A 20086-nucleotide genomic window follows, 5' to 3' on the forward strand; every position below is an offset into this window, starting at 1 on the left:
CAGCTCAGGCAGCTTTATGTAAGGGCACCTGCTAGTTAGGAACATGCACCCACCCCAGACCCCAATCCCAGACCACCTGCCTGCACTGGGCATGGTCTCATCTTGGCAGAAAGGTGTGGGGGTGATGATCAGGTGGTGTGTCCCTGGGTCTCAGGCCTTAGAAGTTCCTTAGGAACTGAGCAGTCACTTGTCAGGGGGAGGGGCCCAGGGACCCCTTGTGTTTATTTGCCTATGGAATGTGTTTCTACCTCAGCTTCTCAGCCCTCACTGGAAGAGTCAAGGGCTCTCCCCTGCTCTATTTTTCCAGCTCTGATCCACTCACCTGGTGACTCTGATGGCTTCCTCACCCCAGCCTGGGTCCTCTTCTGTTATATGGGGGTCCCAGACTTCCTGCAGACAAAAGCCAACAACCAGCCCCACCTTGGTGGTTGGATCTGGACCTCTTTTTTTTTGAGATGGAGTCCCACACTGTCACCCAAGCTGTAGTGCAGTGGTGCAATCTTGGCTCACTGAAATCTCCACCTCCTGGGTTCAAGTGATTTTCCTGCCTCAACCTCCAGAGTAGCTGAGACTACAGGTGTATGCCACCATATCCAGCTAATTTTTTTGTGTTTTTAGTAGAGACAGGGTTTCCCCATGTTGGCCAGGAGGGTCTCAATCTCCTGACCTTGTGATCTGCCCACCTCAGCCTCCCGAAGTGCTGGGATTACAGGCATGAGCCACCGCTCCCAGCCCTTAGTTCTTAAAGTATAATTTTTTTCTCTCTTTAGTTTCCCATTTTTTTTTATTTTTATTTTTATTTTTTTTAAGTTTCCCATTTTTACTAAAGAAAAATTATGATATGATCAAATGTCTCTATTATACTTGGCCTGAATAGTTGTATAAAGCATAGTAACAATAATTATTTTTTACATAGGTTTTCAAAATCGGATTTCATAAAACTTTGTTTCATAAAGTGAATCTCAGATAAGACTTTTTAAAGCTGAGCCCAGCCATGGGTCTCATCCCTGAAATAACTACAATAATTATCCAGCCTGGGTAACAAAAGCGAAACTCCGTCTCAAAAAAAAAAAAAAAAATGATAAAGAAGATATCACCACAGATTCCACAGAAATACCAACCATCATCAGAGATTAATACAAACAACTCTATGCACATAAACTAGTAAACCTGGAAGAAATGGATAAATTCCTGGACACTTGCATCCTCCCAAGACTAAACCAGGAAGAAGTTGAAACCCTGACTAGACCAACAAAAAGGTCTGAAGTTGTGGTAGCAATTAATAGCCTACCACACAAAAAAAGTCCAGGTCCAGATGGATTCACAGCCGAATTCTACCAGACATACAAAAAGGAGCTGGTACCATTTCTTCTGAAACTATTCCAAACTATCCAAAAAGAGGGAATCCTTCTCAAATCATTTTATGAGACAAATATCATCCTGATACCAAAACCTGGTAGAGACTCAGCAAGTAAAGAAAACTTTAGGCCAATATCCATGATGAACATAGATGCAAAAATATTCAATAAAATACTGGCAAGCTGATTGCAAGAGCACATCAAAAAGTTTATCCACTGTGATCGAGAAGAATTCATCCCGGGGATGTAAGCCTGGTTCAACATACACAAGTCTACAAACATTATTTACCACATAAACAGAACCAAAGACAAAAACCACGATTATATCAATTGATGCAGAGAAGGCCTTTAACAAAATTCAACAACCCTTTATGCTAAAAACTCTGAATAAACTAGGTATTGTTGGAATGAATCTCAAAATAATGAAAGCTATTTATGACAAACCAACAGCCAATATCATACCAAATGGATGAAAACTGGAAGCATTCCCTTTTTGAAATCTGGCACTAGACAAGGATGCCCTCTCTCACCACTCCTATTCAATATAGTATTGGAAGTTCTAGCCAGAGCAATCAGGCAAGAAAAAGAAATAAAGAGTATTCAAATAGACAAGAAGGAAGTCAAATTGTCTCTATTTGCAGATGACATGATTTTATATCTAGAAGACCCCATTGTCTCAGCTTAAAATCTCCTGTAACTGATAAGCAACTTCAGCAAAGTCTCAGGATACAAAATTAATGTGCAAAAATCACATGCATTCCTATACACCAATAACAGACTTAAAGAGAACCAAATCAAGAATGAACTGCCATTCACAATTGCTACAAAGAAAATAAAATACCTATGAATAAAACTAACAAGAAATGTAAAGAACCTCTTCAAGGAGAACTACAAACCACTGCTCAACAAAATAAGAGAGGGCACAAACAGATGGAGAAACATTCCATGGCCATTGTTAGGAATAATCAATATCGTGAAAATGGCCATACTGCCCAAAGTAATTTACAGATTCAATGCTATTCCCATCAAGCTACCAGTGACCTTCTTCACAGAACTGGAAAAAACTACCTTAAACTTCATATGGAACCAAAAGAGAGCTTGCATAGCCAAGTCAATTCTAAGCAAAAAGAACTAAGCAGGAGGCATCACACTACAGGACTTCAAACTATACTACAAGGCTACAGTAATCAAAACAGCATGGTATTGGTACCAAAACAGAGATATAGACCAATGAAGCAGAACAGAGGCCTCGAAGGCAACACAACGCATCTACAACCATCCAATCTTTGACAAACCTGACAAAAACAAGCAATGGGAAAAAAAGTCCTTGTTTAATAAATGGTGTTGGGAAAACTGGCTAGCCATGTGCAGACAGCAGAAACTAAACACAAACTAAGCAGAAACTAACCTTACACTAAAATTAACTCCAGATGGATTAAGGACTTAAAAATAACACCTAACACCATAAAAACCTTAGAAGAAAATCTAGGCAAAACCATTCAGGACATAGGTGTAGACAAGAACTTCATGACCGAAACACCAAAAGCATTGGCAACAAAAGCCAAAATAGACAAATGGGACCTAATCAAACTCCACAGCTTCTGCATGGCAAAAGAAACAGTCATTAGAGTGAATCGGCAACCAACAGAATGGGAAAAAAATTGTTACAGTTTACCCATCTGACAAAGGGCTGATATTCAGAATCTGCAAAGAACTAACACAGATTTATAAAAAAAGAAAAAAACAAGCCCATTCAAAAGTGGGCAAAGGATATGAACAGACACTTTACAAAAAAGACATATATGAGGCCAACAAACATGAAAAAGTCCTCATTGTCACTGGTCATTGGAGAAATGCAAATCAAAACTACATTGACATACCATCTCACAACAGTTAGAATGGTGATCATTAAAAAATATGGAGACAGCAGATGCTGGAGAGGATGTGGAGAAATAGGAACACTTTTACACTGTTGGTGGGAGTGTCAATTAATTGAACCATTGCCCAAGACAGTGTAGTGATTCCTCAAGGACCTAGAAATAGAAATTCCATTTGATCCAGCAATCCCATTACTGGGTATATATCCAAAGGATTATAAATCATTCAACTATAAGGACACATGCACATGAATGTTCACTGCAGCACTGTTTACAATAGCAAAGACCTGGAACCAACCCAAATGTCCATCGATGATAGACTGGACAAAGAAAATGTGGCACATACACACCATGGAATATTATGCAGCCATAAAAAAAAGTTGAGTTTGTGTCCTTTGCAGGGATATGGATGAACCTGGAAAACATTATTCTCAGCAAACTGACACAATAACAAAAAATTAAACACCGCATGTTCTTACTCATAGACAGGTGTTGAACAATGGACACAGGGAGGGGAGCATCACACACTGGGGTCTGTCAGGGAAAATAGGGGAGGGACAGTGGGGGGTGGGGAGTTAGGGAGGGATAGCATGGAGAGAAATGCCAGATATAGGTGATGGGGAGGAAGACAGCAAATCACATTGCCATGTGTGTACCTATGCAACAATCTTGCGTGTTCTTCACATGTACCCCAAAACCTAAACTGCAATTAAAAAAAAAAAGGAAAAAAATTTCTCTAAAAGTCCTACTAATAATAATGTCTAGTTTCTGGAGTTTATCAAAAAGGAAGACTAAAACATTGGATTCTCATCCACCTTAGAACAGAAGAGAACTTCTTCAACCTAATAAAGGGCATCTCAAAAAACCCTACATCGAACATCATATTTAATGATAAAAAAATCAAATGCTTTCCTCTTAATGTCAGAAACAAGACAGGCATTTCCACTGTCACCAGAATTTATAATTATACTGAAGAACTGAAGGTTTCACCTTGTATAATGAGGTCAATCATTCAATAAATAATCTTGGAAATGAAGAAATAAAACTTTCTCTTCATAGATGACATGATTTGTACTTGGAAAATACCAAAGACTCTTCAAAAAATTAATAAAACTAGTTGGTGAGTTTAGCAAAGTTTTAGGATGCAAGGTCAATATACAAAAATTAATTATAGTACTATATACTATACTATACAATTCTGTCCTATAAAATTAATTGTAGCTTTATATGCTATACAATTTTATTTCTAGTTGTTTATAATTAGTATGTTCATAATTTGTATGAGCAATTGGAAATCAAATTTTAACATGAAGCACTATTTACAATAGCACCAAAATATGAAATGCTTCAGTATAAATCTATCAAAATGTACAAAATTTGTATGCTGAAAACTGCAAAACATTATCAGAAAATATCACAGATAACTAAATAAACAGAAGATATACTGTATTCATGGATTGGTGAACTCAATATTGTTAAGATGTCAGTTCTCTCCAATCAATATCTGAGCAAAAGTTTTGTAGAAATTTATCAGCTGATTTCAAAATTAGATGGAAAGACAACAGATTAAAACTAGCCAAAAGAATTTTGAGAAAGAATAATAATAGCAATGTTGAAGAATTCACAATACCCAATTTCAATAGTACAGTAATCAAGATGGTGTACTTTTGATAAATACGATGCAGACAGATACATCAGAGACAATCCAGATGTAGACCCAAAAATTTTCATATAATGAAATGGAGAAAAAAATAGTTTTTTTACAAATACTGCTGGGATAATTGTAAATCCATATTTTTCAAAAGCTAATCTTGATCCATATATCACACCATATAGAAAGTAATTTGACACTGTCTCATAGACATATACTTACAATACAACACAGCAATCTAGATAATTACCCAAACAAATGGAAGATTGTGACAAACACAAAAGACTATATACTGTATTATTTCACTAATACTAAATTCTGGAAAAGGTAAAATCATAGTGACTGAAACTAGATAGATGGTTGCCTAGAACTGGGAATTGGAGGAAGGCACTCACTGCAAAGGGCCAGGAGGAACTTCTGGCAATGATCTCTATCTTAATCATGGTCATGGATACATGACTGTGTGTAAATTCCAAAGCCTACTAAACGTTACACTTAAAATAGGTAAATTTTATTGCATGTAAATTATTCCTCAGTCAAACTAGGGAAAAGTGAATTGGCTCAATTATTCCTCAACCTTCCTTGAATTCAGTTTGACTTACTTGAGTCATTTTTTGACTGAGTCATCCATGTCCACCCTTCTTCATACAGTACTGTTTCCTGTATCATCAACTGTTGTTCAGCCTTTATTAAGAGTGCACCACTATTTTCTCCAGAATTTTCTTCCATTCCTCTAACACCCATTCTGCAAATTTTGATGTAAATGTTCAGGCAATGATGATCATATTACTTTTGCTGCTTACCTGACTATAAGATGCTTTCTGACTTCAGATATATTAAAATGTGAAAAAATGTACATCTTAGAATGGAAATGTGATAGGAGGAAACAAGGTTTAAATACTGATGAAATGAACTTTTTAATTATTATGTAATAATCTCTTTATCTTCAGTACTGTTTTTGGTTTTCAGTGTTACCTGATATAAATATAACTAACATGACATTCTTTTAATTTTGCTGGTATATCTTTTCCCCACTTTTTTACTTTGAGAGATCGACCTTCCCTTTATAATTAAGGGGCTCTAGAGAGCTAGTGCTGGTGTTGAGTAGTGTCTATGATACCTGGTGGAGGTAGATATTTGACAGAGCAGTAACAGTACCTTTAAGATGAGATGTGTTTATAAGTAAACAAGATACACCTCCAGGGATCCCCAGAAATACTTGAGGAACATCGCAGAAGTGGCTAATGTCATCTGCAAGCACGTGGAGCAAAAGCCACTGACATCTGAGTATAAATGTAATAATGATTCATGTCTCTTTCCTCAATTGACTTCATTTAGAATACGTACACAACATATAAAAATGTACTTAAAAGCCAGGAAAAATTCTACTAACACCTTAGGCTGAATTATCACAAATCATCAAATCTGTATGTTCTATTTCATTGCAAATAACACATATTACCTTTAGAATATTTATAACACTAGAAGTAAAATGAGAAAAATATAAGATAACCCTTCTAGAATATAATTAAATGATTGGGCAATAGGCAGACTGAAAAAAAAGGTCTCTACATTTGGTAAGAAAGAAGTCACTGATGGGCTCAGGAAAGACATTTATAGTAAAGTACAAGGACTAGGAGCCATATTAAAGGAAAATGAGTGAAAATCAATTACTCTCAACAATATGTTTGAGGAATTTGGGTAGTTGCATATTTCTTTTGAATCAGTCCATATCCAAAAATCTAAGGCTTAGGCCTTCCCAACTAAATTGCCTCACGCTGATTTCTTTCTGTATATCACTTTCAATTTTTACCTTGTCATATCTTTTTATCAGATTGTTTTTGCAAAATGATAAGAGGCCAGGCGAGTCCTGTCACACAACATGGTCCAGATACTCACTTTGACATCCATTGACCATGTGGCCTTAACTGCTCTGACCATCCATTTTCCCTGTCCTGCCTCCTGCCACCTCTCCAGCAACCTCAACACCCCACTCTGAGTTCTTCCAGGAACATCATTCAGGCTATTCACTCACTCATTCATTTTTTCAATCAGTGAATATAATTGAGCACCTGCTGTGAACTTGGGGTTGGAAAAACAGCAGTGAACACTCTATAACGTTATCTCTGTTTCTCCTGACAGCCCTGTTCAAGAAGTTCCTGTGTCTGGAATGCCCTTTTCTGGCTAACTCCCACCAATTCTCAGGTACCATCTCTCCCTGGAAGGACACCTGCCCACCGCTATCTCCTAGATATGGCCAATAACTGAAAGCAGAGCTATAGAAATTTAACCACAGACCTGTAAGCAAGAAATAACTGCTAGTGTAAGCTGCTGAGAGTTGGGGGGCTATTTGTTACACAGCATCATTGCAGCAAAAGCTGACAAATACAAACAGGCAAGTTCTAGCTTCAAGCTTCAGGACTGGGACATTATGAATAAACACTTAGTGTTTCTAGCCAAGGTGGGCCAATGCTAAGCAAATGTTCTCAGAAGAGACAACGTCTGAGATTGAGGGAGACCTGGGCGTGAGTCTTTGTTTGTCATGCAGGGGTAGTAAAAAACCTAGTGATTAAAAAACACATTCTCCGGAATCAAGTTGCTTGGGTGCAAATCCCAGTGCTGCCACTTATAAGCCACGTAACCTGGTACTAGTTTCTTAACTTTGGGGCCTCAGTTTCCTCATCTGTGAAATGGAAATGATTCAAGCACCAGCCTCACGGGGGCATTATGTTGATTCAGTGAGCTAATATATGTGATGTGCTATGAGCTGCTACTTTTCAGTCATTGTGGGTGAGCTTGGCTTGACAACTTTACTTCCAGAGCCTTGTCATGTATCCAGCGCACTTTGTGTTCTTTGGATTATTAGAAACTCTAGCTGGCATGTTGTAGCTTTCGAGGCATCAAAACCTTCTTGTGCTGTCTCCATAGCAACTGCAAGCATAGACTCTGGAGTTGGACACACTCAAGTCCTAATCTGGTGACCTTGGGCAACTGATTTAATTCTCTTTGCTCATCTGTAAAATGATAGCACTAATTTCACATGCCTCTGAGGGTACGGTGAGAATCAAATGAAAATAGTGTGTTTGTTACAGAAGCACTTAGCACAGCCCCTGGCTCATAGATGGTGTTATTGACTCTTCTAGGAGAAAGGTGACCTATTGGAGAGCTGTCTGCTTCTAGGCATAAGCTTGCAGGGATGGTGTGACAAGAGCAATCCACTCTTGCCAGTAGGACCCTTTGAGTCTTTTTCCCCAAGGTTGGCAAGAGTCAGGCACAGAGAATAGGCAGAGCCCACCTAGTACCTCCTTCTCCTCTATATTCTAGCTGTCTGGCTTAATCCAGAATATTTATGAGGGCCCCCTTCTTGTGAAGAAGCTCCTAGTTGGAACCCATCCCTACAATAGCCCCATCTGCCAGCACCACAATCCAATCAGCCTGGGGCAGGATGTGGAGTGCGTGGGTCACAAGAGTCTGTGTCTGGTCAGGGAAGGGTTAGAAGTTAACATGCGTATGGCCACGTTCCATGGCTCATGCCTGTCATACCAGCAATTTGGGAGGCCAAGGTAGATGGATCACTTGAGGCCAGGAGTTCAAGACCAGCCAGGTCACCATAACTAAGCCCTGTTTCTACTAAAAATACTAAAATGAGCTTGGTATGGTGGCACACACCTGTAGTCACAGCTACCTGGGAAACTGAGGCATGAGAATCACTTGAAATTGGGAGGTGGAGGTTGCAGTGAGCTGAAATTGCACCACTGCATTCCATCCTAGGTGATGGAACAAGACTCCATAAAAAAGAAAGGAAGGAAGGGAGGGAGGGAGGAGAGAGGAGGAGAGAGAAAGAGGGAGAGAGAGGAAGGGAAAGAGGAATGAAGGGAAGGGGAAACACAGTAAGAAAAGAAAAGTTATACACCATGTGCTTGGCCAGCCTCCTGGAGCAGGGGGTAGGGGTGGGAGTATTGTCCCTAGACTCAGAGTGGGGAGAGCTCCTCTTCTTGTGCTTCTGCTATCTTTCTTGAAAATAGCATTTCCAAATAGAGAAACAGAGGGGACTCCTTCAGCCTACCTCAAGAAGACAAGGAGTCCATCCGACCCCGGCCAATTATCCAAGGCAGAGCTGTAGTAGTAAAACCACAGATGCATAGGCAAGAAACAGCTGTTGTTGTAAGCTGATGAAATCTGAGGGGTTGTTTGTTATGTAGCATCATCACAGCAAAAGCTGACCAATAAAGAGGAAATTTGGACTCAAGTGGAAGGGGGCAGGGAGAGAAACTTGGGTTAGGACTGGATGTTAAGGGCATTCTCTGCCTTTGCCCTGTGCCCTCTGACACATGTTCCCAAACTTACTGTTCCCTGGAGTAGCCCACCAGGCCTGATGACCTGGTTAAAGATGTGCTGAGTGGCCGGGCGCGGTGGCTCACGCCTGTAATCCCAGCACTTTGGGAGGCCGAGGCGGGTGGATCACGAGGTGAAGAGATCGAGACCATCCTGGTCAACATGGTGAAACCCCGTCTCTACTAAAAATACAAAAACTTAGCTGGGCATGGTGGCGCATGCCTGTAATCCCAGCTACTTGGGAGGCTGAGGCAGGAGAATTGCCTGAACCCAGGAGGCGGAGGTTGCCATGAGCCAAGATGGTGCCATTGCACTCTAGCCTGGGTAACAAGAGCAAAACTCTGTCTCAAAAAAAAAAAAAAAAAAGATGTGCTGAGTGATGTGGGCATCCAAATAAACCAGGGGGTTATCTAGCAGGTACAGCTGCCTTTCTGTATGCAGCCCGGTGGAGGCTCAGCTGCTGCTTTGGGTTCCTGAGAGATTCATGCCCTGTGGCCCCTGAGAGATTCATGCCCTGTGGCCACAAAAGTAAGAGTGTCCTGAGTCTGCATCTACAGGGTGAAACTGGGAAGCCCAGGCAGGAGCAGGTTGGGGCACATCTACCCATCCGGGTGAGGTGCTACTCCCCATGTCTGTCCCCTGGGCACATGCTCAGCTTAAAGGCACTCACTCCCAAGCCAGCATCCCCTGCATCCTTACCAGCTTCACTTCTCTCCTTCCCAGCACACTTCCTGGAGGAATTACCTGTGCTTCCCAAGCTACTCTGACTCCTGCTCACTCTCTGTATCCATTTGAGTCCAACTTATGTTTTCTTTCTCCACTGAGACCACGTTTAATGAGGACACCATTCATTTCTCTATTCAATGATCCAGTGGTAACTTTTCAGTCCTACTTTTTTTATTTTAAATTTTAATTGATTTATTTTAGTTTTTATTGATATGTAATAGTTGTACCTATTTGAGGGGCACAGGTGATATTTTGAGATATGTAGAGCAGTGATCCCCAAGCTTTTTGGCACCAGGGATCTGTTTTGTAGAAGACAACTTCTCCATGGACCTGGGGGCAGGGGGTTGGTTTCAGAATGATTCAAGCACATTACATTTATTGTGTACTTTACTTCTATTACTGTTATTATTATTTATTGAGATGGAGTTTTGTCTTGTCACCCAGGCTGGAGTGGAATGGCATGCTTTTGGCTCACTGAAACCTCTGCCTGCTAGATTCAAGCAATTCTCCTGCCTCAGCCTCCCAAGTAGCTGGGATTACAGGTGCCTACCGCCATACCTGGCTAATTTTTTGTATTTTTAGTAGAGACTATGTTTCACCATGTTAGCCAGGCTGGTCTCGAACTTCTGACCTCAGGTTATCTGCCTGCCTCACCCTCCCAAAGTGCTGGGATGATAGGCATGAGCCATTGTGCCTGACCTGCTTCTATTAGTATTTCATTGTAAAATATAATGAAATACTTATGCAGCACATCATAATGTGGAATCAGTGAGAGCCTCAGCTAGTTTTGCTGAAACTAGACGGTCTCTTTAGGGACAATGGGAGACTGTGATAGATCATCAGGCATTAGATTTTCATTAGAAGCATGCAGCTGCAGGGCATGGTGGCTCCTTCCTGTAATCCCAGCACTTTGGGAGGGCAAAGCAGGGGGATCATGAGGTCAGGAGTTTGATACCATCCTGGCCAACATGGTGAAGCCCTGTCTCTACTAAATGAATACAAAACTTAGCCATGCATGGTGGTACGTGTCTGTAATCCCAGCCACTCAGGAGACTGAGGCAGGAGAATGGCTTCAACCTGAAAAGTGGAGATTTCAGTGAGCCAAAAATGCGCCACTCTACTCCAGCCTGGGAAAGAGCGAGACTGCATCTCAAAAAATAATAATAATAAAATGAAGAAGAAAGAAGAAGAAGAAGAAGAAGAAGAAGAAGAAGAAGAAGAAGAAGAAGAAGAAGAAGAAGAAGAAGAAGAGGAAAAAGAAGCAGCATGCAGCCAAGATACTTGCATGTGGTCTTTACAGTAGGGTTTGCACTCCTATGAGAATCTAACGCTGCCACTGATCTAAAGTTGGAGCTTAAGTGGTGATGCGAACAATAAGGAGTGGCTGTAAACACAGATGAAGCCTCACACACCTGCCCGCTGCTCACCTGCTGTGCTGCCTGTACAGTTCCTAACAGGCCTCAGACTGGTACTGGTTTGTGGCTGGGGGTGTGGGGACCCCTGATGTAGACAGTATGTAACGATCATATCAGGGTAACTGAGATAGTCATTACCTCAAATATTTAACTTTTGTATTGAGTACATGACAATCCTTGTCTTCTAGCTATCTTGAAATTTACAAATAAATTCTGATTCACTATGATTTTTCTTGTGTCCTATTGATTACTATCACTTATTCCTTCTATCTAGGCCTTCTTGTCTTTCATGCATTCTTTTTAAAAATTATTTTTATTTATTTTTGAGACAGAGTCTCACTCTTTCATCCACGCTGGAGTGCAGTGGCATGATCTTGACTCACTCCAACCTCCACCTCCTGGGTTCAGTCGATTCTCCTGCCTCAGCCTCTTGTGTAGCTTGGATTACTGGTGCGCTACCATGCCTGTATTTTTAGTATTTTTAGTAGAGATGGAGTTTCACTATGTTGGCCAGGCTGGTCTCGAACTCCTGACTTCAAGCAATCTGCCTGCCTCGGTCTCCAAAAGTGCTGGGACTATAGGCATAAGCCACTGCACCTGGCCCTTCATTCATTCATTTTTTTTCTCTATAATCTAGACTGAAATGACACATTCATTCATTCTTACATTAATTTATTCCACTAATAACTACTGCCCGGTAATTATATCCCCATCAGCGTTCTAGGCTTTGGGGAAACAGCAATTAAAGAAACAAAGTTTCTGCTATCTGAATGGATCCATCATTCTAGTGAGGGGGAGAGAGACAGGCAATCCACAAACAAACCAGTAACACAGATAGCACATCTGGTGGAAAGCGCTATGAAGAATAAAAACTAAAGCAGGTGCAGCCAGGTACAGTGGCTCATGCCTGTAATCTAAGCACCTTGGGAGGCTGAGGTGAGTGGATCACTTGAGGTTAGGAGTTCGAGATCAGCCTGGCCAATATGATGAAACCCTATTTTTACTAAAAGTACAAAAATGGTGACACCTGCCTGTAGTCCTAGCTACTCAGAAGGCTGAGGTGGGAGGATTGCTTGAACTTGGGAGGCAGAGGTTGCAGTGAGCTGAGATTACACAACTGCACTCCAGCCTGGGGAACACAGCAAGACTCGGTCTCAAGAAAATAAAGAAAAGGAAAAAGGAAAGGAAAGGAAAAGAAAGGAGAAAGGAAAGGAAAGGAAAGAAGAAAGAAAATGAAAGAAGAAAGAAAATAAAAGGAAAGGAAAGAAGAAAGAAAAGGAAAGGAAAGCAAAAGCAGGTGTGGGTGTAAGGCGCACTAGCATGAGCACGATTGCGGTGGTGGTGGTGGATAAAGTAATCAGGGAATTACTCTGTGAATGTGATAGAAGCGAGGGATGAGCCCTGAGAACTCTTGGGGAGAGATTTCCAACAGTGGGAACAGCAGGTGCAAAGGCCCTGGGGACAGAGTGTGCCGTGGGGGATCAGGAAACATCACAGAGACTCTGGAGGCTGGAGTGAAGCCAGGAGATGACGATGGGAGATGGGAATGATGGATACCAGAGCAAGGTGACAGAGGCCTTGCCAGGGATCATCACGACTTGGGCTTTGACTCTGAGGGAAATGAGGAGATGACCTGAGGTCAGGAGCTCGAGATGAGCTTGGCCAACATGGTGAAGCACTGTCTCTACTAAATATAAAAATTAGCCAGGTGTGGTGGCATGCACCTATAATCCCAGCTACTCAGGAGGCTGAGGCAGGAGAATTTCTTGAATGTGGGAGGGGGAGGTTGCAGTAAGCCAAGATTGCACCACTGCACTCCAGCCTGTGCAACAGAGTGCAACTCTGTCTCAAACACACACACACACACACACACACACACACACACACACACAAGTGGAGGGCTGGATTTGGCCTGGGGGTCACAGTTTGCCAGCTTCTGCCCAAGCCATAGCTCCAGATGCATATATTCTGTGTCTTGGAGGTCTCTGTCCAGACCCTTTGGTGAGGCCCAGAGAGGGGAAGCAATTAGATCAACGTCACCCAGCAAGGCAGGGCAGAGTAAGACAGGAGTCTAGTCATCTCACTCTCAGTTGTCAAAGAGACCCTCACAGCCAATTCCTACCACAACTCCTTGCCTTTCTCTTTGTGTCCATTTCTATTTATTGATTAATGATTATTTCTTGAGCACCTAGTATGTGCTTGACCCTAAGCTGAGCCCTTCTTCCCCACTTCCCTGACCACTTCCTGCATTTCTCTATCATACCATCCATGATGAGTCAGGGACCAAAATGACCCCCAACTGCAATGCCTCCCTGACCCAAAAGACCCCGAGACTCTCACCTGCTCCCCAATTGAAGTGTGGACTCCTCAGGGAAGCTGTCCACATCTCGCCGCAGGGCACAGGCCTCTAGGACTCCCTCCAGCCAGGCTGGGTCCAGCTACTGCCTGAGGCACACTTTCTTCACCACAGAGGTGTTCTGCACCCAGGCCTCCTGGAGCATGTAGGCCACTGAACACTAAAACACAACTTACTTTGGTCACAGAAGGATGATGGGGACAGAGGTATGACAGGTTTTGAGGAGCAGTGGGAGCTGGGCTCTCGGTGGGTGGGTGGTGGAGAGAACGAATGAAAGTGAGCTTGGCTGAGATAATGAGGGGTGGAAAGGCAGTGAGGAAGGGGGACTTTCAGGATGATGGGTACATCCTAGCAGACAGGCAGGGGGTGGCCTCACTTTGATGCTCATGAACCCCTCCATCTTTGACAGCTCCCCAAAGAGGACGGACAGCAGGGAGTACTTCTGTGTTCCCACTGGACCGACTACAGCCAGGAAACAACCCTGGGGCGTGGTGAGGTTTATTCTTTCAATACAAGAAAAGAGACATGACCTTGGTTAGGGCCCAGCCTCCATCTTTGAGGAAGGGTGAGCCTCAGATGGAGCTGAGCTTTCATGCTCTGGGAGTCTAAGAGCACCTGTGGGGCTGTTCTTTTCCTAGTCCTTGTCTGGTTATTTTAGCAACCATCCTGTGCACATCTGTGCATGTGCACACTCATGCACACACACAGCGTGCACACATGCATGCACATTTGCACACTCACACAAGCATGCTAGTGTGCACAGCAACACAATGTGGGCATACATCCACACACACAAGTGCACGTGCATGCCCAAGCAATCCATGCTCACACACATACATGTGTGCACACACTCACACCATGCACACACATGCATGCACGTCCACCCACGTGCACACAGAGTTGGCTGCTGCCTGAGGGTTTCACCAGCCTGGCCTCCTGCTTTGGCTCTTGCAATAAATAGGCTCTTTCCTACCCTGCCTGCCCCTGCTCTTGGTCCCACCCCACTCCTGTTCATGTCCCACAGCCCATCCTCCACCCCGTGACCAGAGAGATTTGTTAATCCAAGTCGGCAGTGGCTCATGCCTGTAATCCCAGTACTTTAGTAGGCTGTGGTGGGTGGATCACCTGAGGTTGGGAGTCCAGGACCAGCCTGACCAATATGGAGAAACTTTATCTCTACTATAAATACAAAAATTAGTTGTGTGTGGTGGCAGATGCCTGTAGTCCCAGCTACTTGGGAGGCTAAAGCAGGAGAATTGCTTGAAGCGGGAGGTGGAGGTTCCAGTGAGCTGAGATCACATCACTTCTCTCCAGCCTGGCAACAGAGCGAGACTCCATCTCAAAAGCCAAACAAACAAACAAACAAACAAACAAAAACCCATGTTAGCTCTGACCACTTCCCAGCTAAACATGTTCGCACTCCCATTTCACTCAGGGGCAAAGCTAAAGTCCTGATGATCATGAACGACGTCCCGGCTCCTTCCGCTCTGTGCCTCAGCTGCTCTTTCTTGGCCACGCTGACCTCCTTGCTGTTTCTTGAACACAATAGGTCAGTGGTTCTCAACTGGGGATGACTGCATCTCCCAAGAGTCATTTGGCAAGATCTAGAGATAATTCAAATGTCACAACTGGTAGGGGGTGCTGCTGGCGTCTAGTGGGTAGAGACTGGGGGTCCAATAAACATCCCACAATGCACAGGACAGAACCCAACCATGAAGTTTCAGCCCAAAATATCAACCATGCTGAGGTTGGAAAACCCAAGTCCAGGCATGCTCCTGACCCAGGACCTTTGCATATGCCATTCCCACTGCCTAGAAGGCTCTTCTCCCATGCCAGGCACGGTGACTCATGCCTGTAATCCCAGCACTTTGGGTGACAAGGCAGGTGGATCACTCAAGATTAGGAGTTGGAGAAGAGCACAAGCAACATAGTGAAACCCCGTCTCCACCAAAAATACAGAAGTGAGCTGGGTGTGGTGGTGTGCACCTGTAATCCCAGCTACTCGGGAGGCTGAGGCAAGAGAATTGCTTGAACCCAGGAAGTGGAAGTTGCGGTGAGCCGAGATCGTGCTATTGCACCCCAGCCTGGGTGACAGAGCAAGACTCTGTTTCCAAAGAAAAAGCTCTTCTCCCAGACACCTGCACAGCTCACGGTCTTTCCTTATGATCTCAGCTTGAACGCCAAGCCTTCCCTCCCTAGGCATGCCATCGTGCTCTGTCCCCTTGCCCTGGATTTTTGTTTGGGCCTCACATCTATCAGCACATCACCCCAAGAGAGCTGGGCCCTTGTCTGTTTCTTTCACCCAATCCCCAGTACCTAGAACAGAGCATGGCCCCATAGCTAGTGCTCCATCAATGAAATGAATGACAACGAATACAAATACTGCCCAGGACATATTTTCTCCCTTCTTGTGGAGTTTCAGGGCTGGCTAAGGTTTTAGGCCACAAAGACCAAACCATAGAGTTGGGAGCTATAGATGATAATGATCTGGGACTAACATATGTGGCACAGAATTTAGCAAAGCTGATGAGGCTGAACGATGGAGCTCCTAAGCCAGCCTCACCTTGGCAACATCTTGGCCAGCCTGGGAGCAGAGGGTGTCTCCTCCTGATGTGGGACACTCAGATGCCATTGTCCCCATCTGCAGGAGGTGCAGGTCTATGCTGTACAGGTCCCTACCTGTAGGAGGTACAGGAGCATCCTGGGAACCTTCCTGGCAGAGCCCTGGCCCAACCTAACCCACCCTCACATCCCAGGCTGGAAACCTGCACCAACCCTCAGGTGGAAGTTGGCAGGAGCCCCATGCAGCTTCTCCCTATGAAAGTGAGGCTGGTTTCCATGGGTGTTATTCTGTACCTGTGGAAGCAGGGAGGGCTTTTCTGGAACCAGGCAAAGGTTGCACCGTGTATCATGATGCAATCATTCCTGGCAGCTGTGGGGCACAAAAGGCCAGTTACAGGAGACACCTGACCTGGCCAGCCTCTGCATTGGAGAGGCCAGAGGCAGAAGCTGCAGCAGGAAACCTCTCCCACTGAACAAACCGTCCTGCTACTCGCTGGCTTGTGTGTGACCCTGCATGGGTCTTGTTCTTTCCATGTCCCATGGCTAACAATCCAGGGGAAGGTAAACCATGGCTCAGAGACCAAATCCTGCCTACTGCCTACTCTTATCAATAAAGTTTTATTGGAACACAGCCAAATCCATTCATTTCTATATTTCATGTTTTGAGCAGTTGTGACAGAAACTGTCTGGCCTGCTAGCCTAAAATATGCACATCTGGTCATTTATGAAAAAGTTAATAAATTTTAGATATAAATTATCATCTAATCCCAGTCTTCCCGGAGAGTGGAGGGGGTGTTATTAATTTCACTGTGGCCGGGCACAGTGTCTCATGCCTGTAATCCCAGCACTTTGGGAAGCTGAGGTGGGTGGATCACTTGAGGTCAGGAGTTTCAGACCAGTCTGGCCAACATGGCAAAACCCCATCTCTACCAAAAAGGATGAAAATTAGCCAGGTGTGGTGGCGGGCACCTGTAACCACAGCTACGCAAGAGGCCAAGGCAGGAGAATTGCTTGAATCTGGGAGGTTGCAGTGAGCCAAGATTGCACCACTCACTGCACTCCAGCCTGGAAGACAGAGCGAGACTCCATCTCAAATAATAGTAAATACTTATTAGAATATATATTATATATTTACTTTTAATTATATAACTATAATAATTATTATAACCTTTATAATCAGTAATAAATATTTCACTGTGACGAGAGTAATTAGATTAGTGGTTCTTGATTCTTAACACATAGTTAGAATCTCCTGAAAGATCTTATAAAAATCAGTGCTCTCATGGCTCAGTCCAGATCCACTAAATCCATTCTCACAATCAGCTGCTGTGATGACTGATATGTCCATTTTGCAGATGGAAACACGGAGGCTGAGAGAGATGATCTACTTGTTAGAATCAACCAGCTAATCAGTGCTGGGGCTGGGATTTGGACCTGGGCAGGCCAATGCCATAGGCTAGGCTTTTTACCACTAGGTATGTGTTTTTCAAATACACAGTTTGCCCAGGTTCTTCAGTACAACAAGGGGGAGGGTGGCTTGGTCCGTGGGGTGACAAAATGATGGGGTGGAGGGGCAAGCCCAGGTAACTTGAGTTTGGAGAGTCTCATTATGAGATGGACTCTGGCTCTGCAGCACAGGCTGGAGTGCAGTGGCATGATCTTTGCTTACTGCAACCTGCGCCTCCCGGGTTCAAACAATTCTCCTGCCTCAGCCTCCCGAGTAGCTGGGATTATAGCGCACACTATCACACCTGGCTAATACTTGTATTTTAGTTTGGCCAGGCTGGTCTCGAACTCCTGACCTCATGATCCACTCACCTCGGCCTCCCAAAGTGCTGGAATTACAGGCATGAGTCACCGTGCCCGGCTTGCAATGATGTTTTTCTCTAGCTTGACCAAAATGTTGTCATGCTTATCATCTTGGCTTTCTGCATGAGACAAGGACCTGGTCTGTTAGAGCAGGTGTCCCCAGTGCCCAGCTCACAGACTGGTACCAGTCTGCAGCCTCTCAGGAACTGGACCATACAGCAGGAGGTGAGTGGAGGACTGGCAAGCATTGTGTCACCTGTGTTTATAGCCACTCCCCATCATATGCATCATCACTTGAACTCTGCCTCCTGACAGATCAGCAGTGGCATTAGATTCTCATAGAAGCACTAACCCTACTGTGAGCTGCACAGGTGGGGGATCTGAGCTGCATGCTTCTTATGAGAAGCTAATGTCTGATGATCTGTCACTGTCTCCCTTCATCCCCAAATGGGACCATCCAGTTGCAGGAAGACAATCCAAAATCAGTATTTCATTACATATTACAGTGTAATCATAATAAATGTACAATAAACATAATGTGTTTGAATCATCCCAAATCCATGCACGCCACCCTTGGCCATAGAAAAACTGTCTTCCAGAAAACCAGTCCCGGTGCCAAAAAGCTTGTGGACCACTGTGTTAGCATGTTCCCAACAGTGCCTTTAGGTATTCAACTCAACCATCAGCACCTCTAACTTTCACAGAGATGGGAGGGAGGCTGAATTTTTTTTTTTTTTTTGAAATGGAGTTTTGCTCTTGTTACCCAGGCTGGAGTGCAATGGCGCAATCTCGGCTCACTGCAACCTCTGCCTCCTGGGTTCAGGCAATTCTCCTGCCTCAGCCTCCCAAGTAGCTGGGATTACAGGCATGTGCCACCATGCCCAGCTAATTTTTGTATTTTTAGCAGAGACGGGGTTTCACCATGTTGACCAGGATGGCCTCGATCTCTTGACCTCGTGATCCACCTGCCTCGGCCTCCCAAAGTGCTGGGATTACAGGCGTGAGCCACCGCGCCCCGCCCAAAATTTCAAATCCTCTAATGGCAAGGTTGGTTTCTTTGGCAACCAGCCCCACTGAGGCTGTCCAGGTGCCCCCAGCCATCAGTCATCTCATTAACACACAAAGACACATCACTTCATACATTACAAAGGCTTAGCGCTCTGCCTCAGGACACTGGGGCAGAGACCATACTCAAACTCTTATTATGTTCCAGTAACCCACAGAATGGAAGGAAAAATCTGCAGAGTAGATTCTTCATAAGTGCCTGTTATACAGAATGTATAAATAACTTTTACAACTCAACAACAAAGACAATCCAATCTAAAAACTAACGAAGCACTTTAATACACACTTCACCAGCAAGCACTTGAGAGATGCTTAACATCATTAGTCATAATTAAAACCATAAAGAGATACCCCTTAACTCACATTAGAATAGTCATACTAAAAAAAATGTGTTGACAAAGATGTGTGGAAACTTGGAACTATGAAACACTGCTTGTGACAATATGAAATGGTGCAGCACATGTGTCAAATAATTTGAAGTTTCTTCAAACGGTTGCAAGTAGATTTACCCAATGACTCAGTGATTCCATTCCTAGCTATATGCCCCAAAGACCTGAAAACAGGTGTTCAAACAAAAACTTGTATGCTCTTTAAATGTGTCAAAATCATAAATATGAAGGAAAGTCTTGGGAACAGTGTCAGGAAAACTGGATCAAAATGAAAAAACACATTATACGCCCAAGCGGGGCAGGAGGTAAAAGTGAAATGAGTTTGTGAACTGAATTATCACATAGGAACTGGGCTGATTTCCTGATCTAGGGGTTATGTGGTGGTAACCTAGGAGAGTTCCCATGCTTTGGGTAAAACATACCAGAGTATTTTGTGGGACACTGCAAATCTGGTACTGCAATAACTGCTGGAGACCCTAAGAAAAGAAACAGGTTATGTTTTGCACTGTTACTGGAAGTTTCCTAGAAGTATGACATTATTAG

The 20086-nt window shown here is 43.7% G+C and overlaps 1 long non-coding RNA gene across 3 annotated transcripts in view; it reads right to left on the reverse strand.

The window, feature by feature from the left end:
• Nucleotides 1–20086, reverse strand: part of LOC118149494 (uncharacterized) — a 36471-nt gene that overhangs the window by 13338 nt on the left and 3047 nt on the right. For 2 of the 3 annotated variants that reach the window (XR_013529841.1, XR_013529839.1), the window contains 2 exons: nucleotides 13703–20019; nucleotides 323–390 (listed from right to left, as the gene is read on the reverse strand). This is a non-coding gene — a long non-coding RNA (uncharacterized LOC118149494). The remainder of the gene's footprint in view (nucleotides 1–322; nucleotides 391–13702; nucleotides 20020–20086) is intronic. The other variant, XR_013529840.1, reaches the window with a different exon arrangement.

The sequence above is a fragment of the Callithrix jacchus genome, chromosome 19, assembly GCF_049354715.1.
Source record: "Callithrix jacchus isolate 240 chromosome 19, calJac240_pri, whole genome shotgun sequence".
Taxonomy (NCBI): Eukaryota; Metazoa; Chordata; class Mammalia; order Primates; family Cebidae; genus Callithrix; species Callithrix jacchus.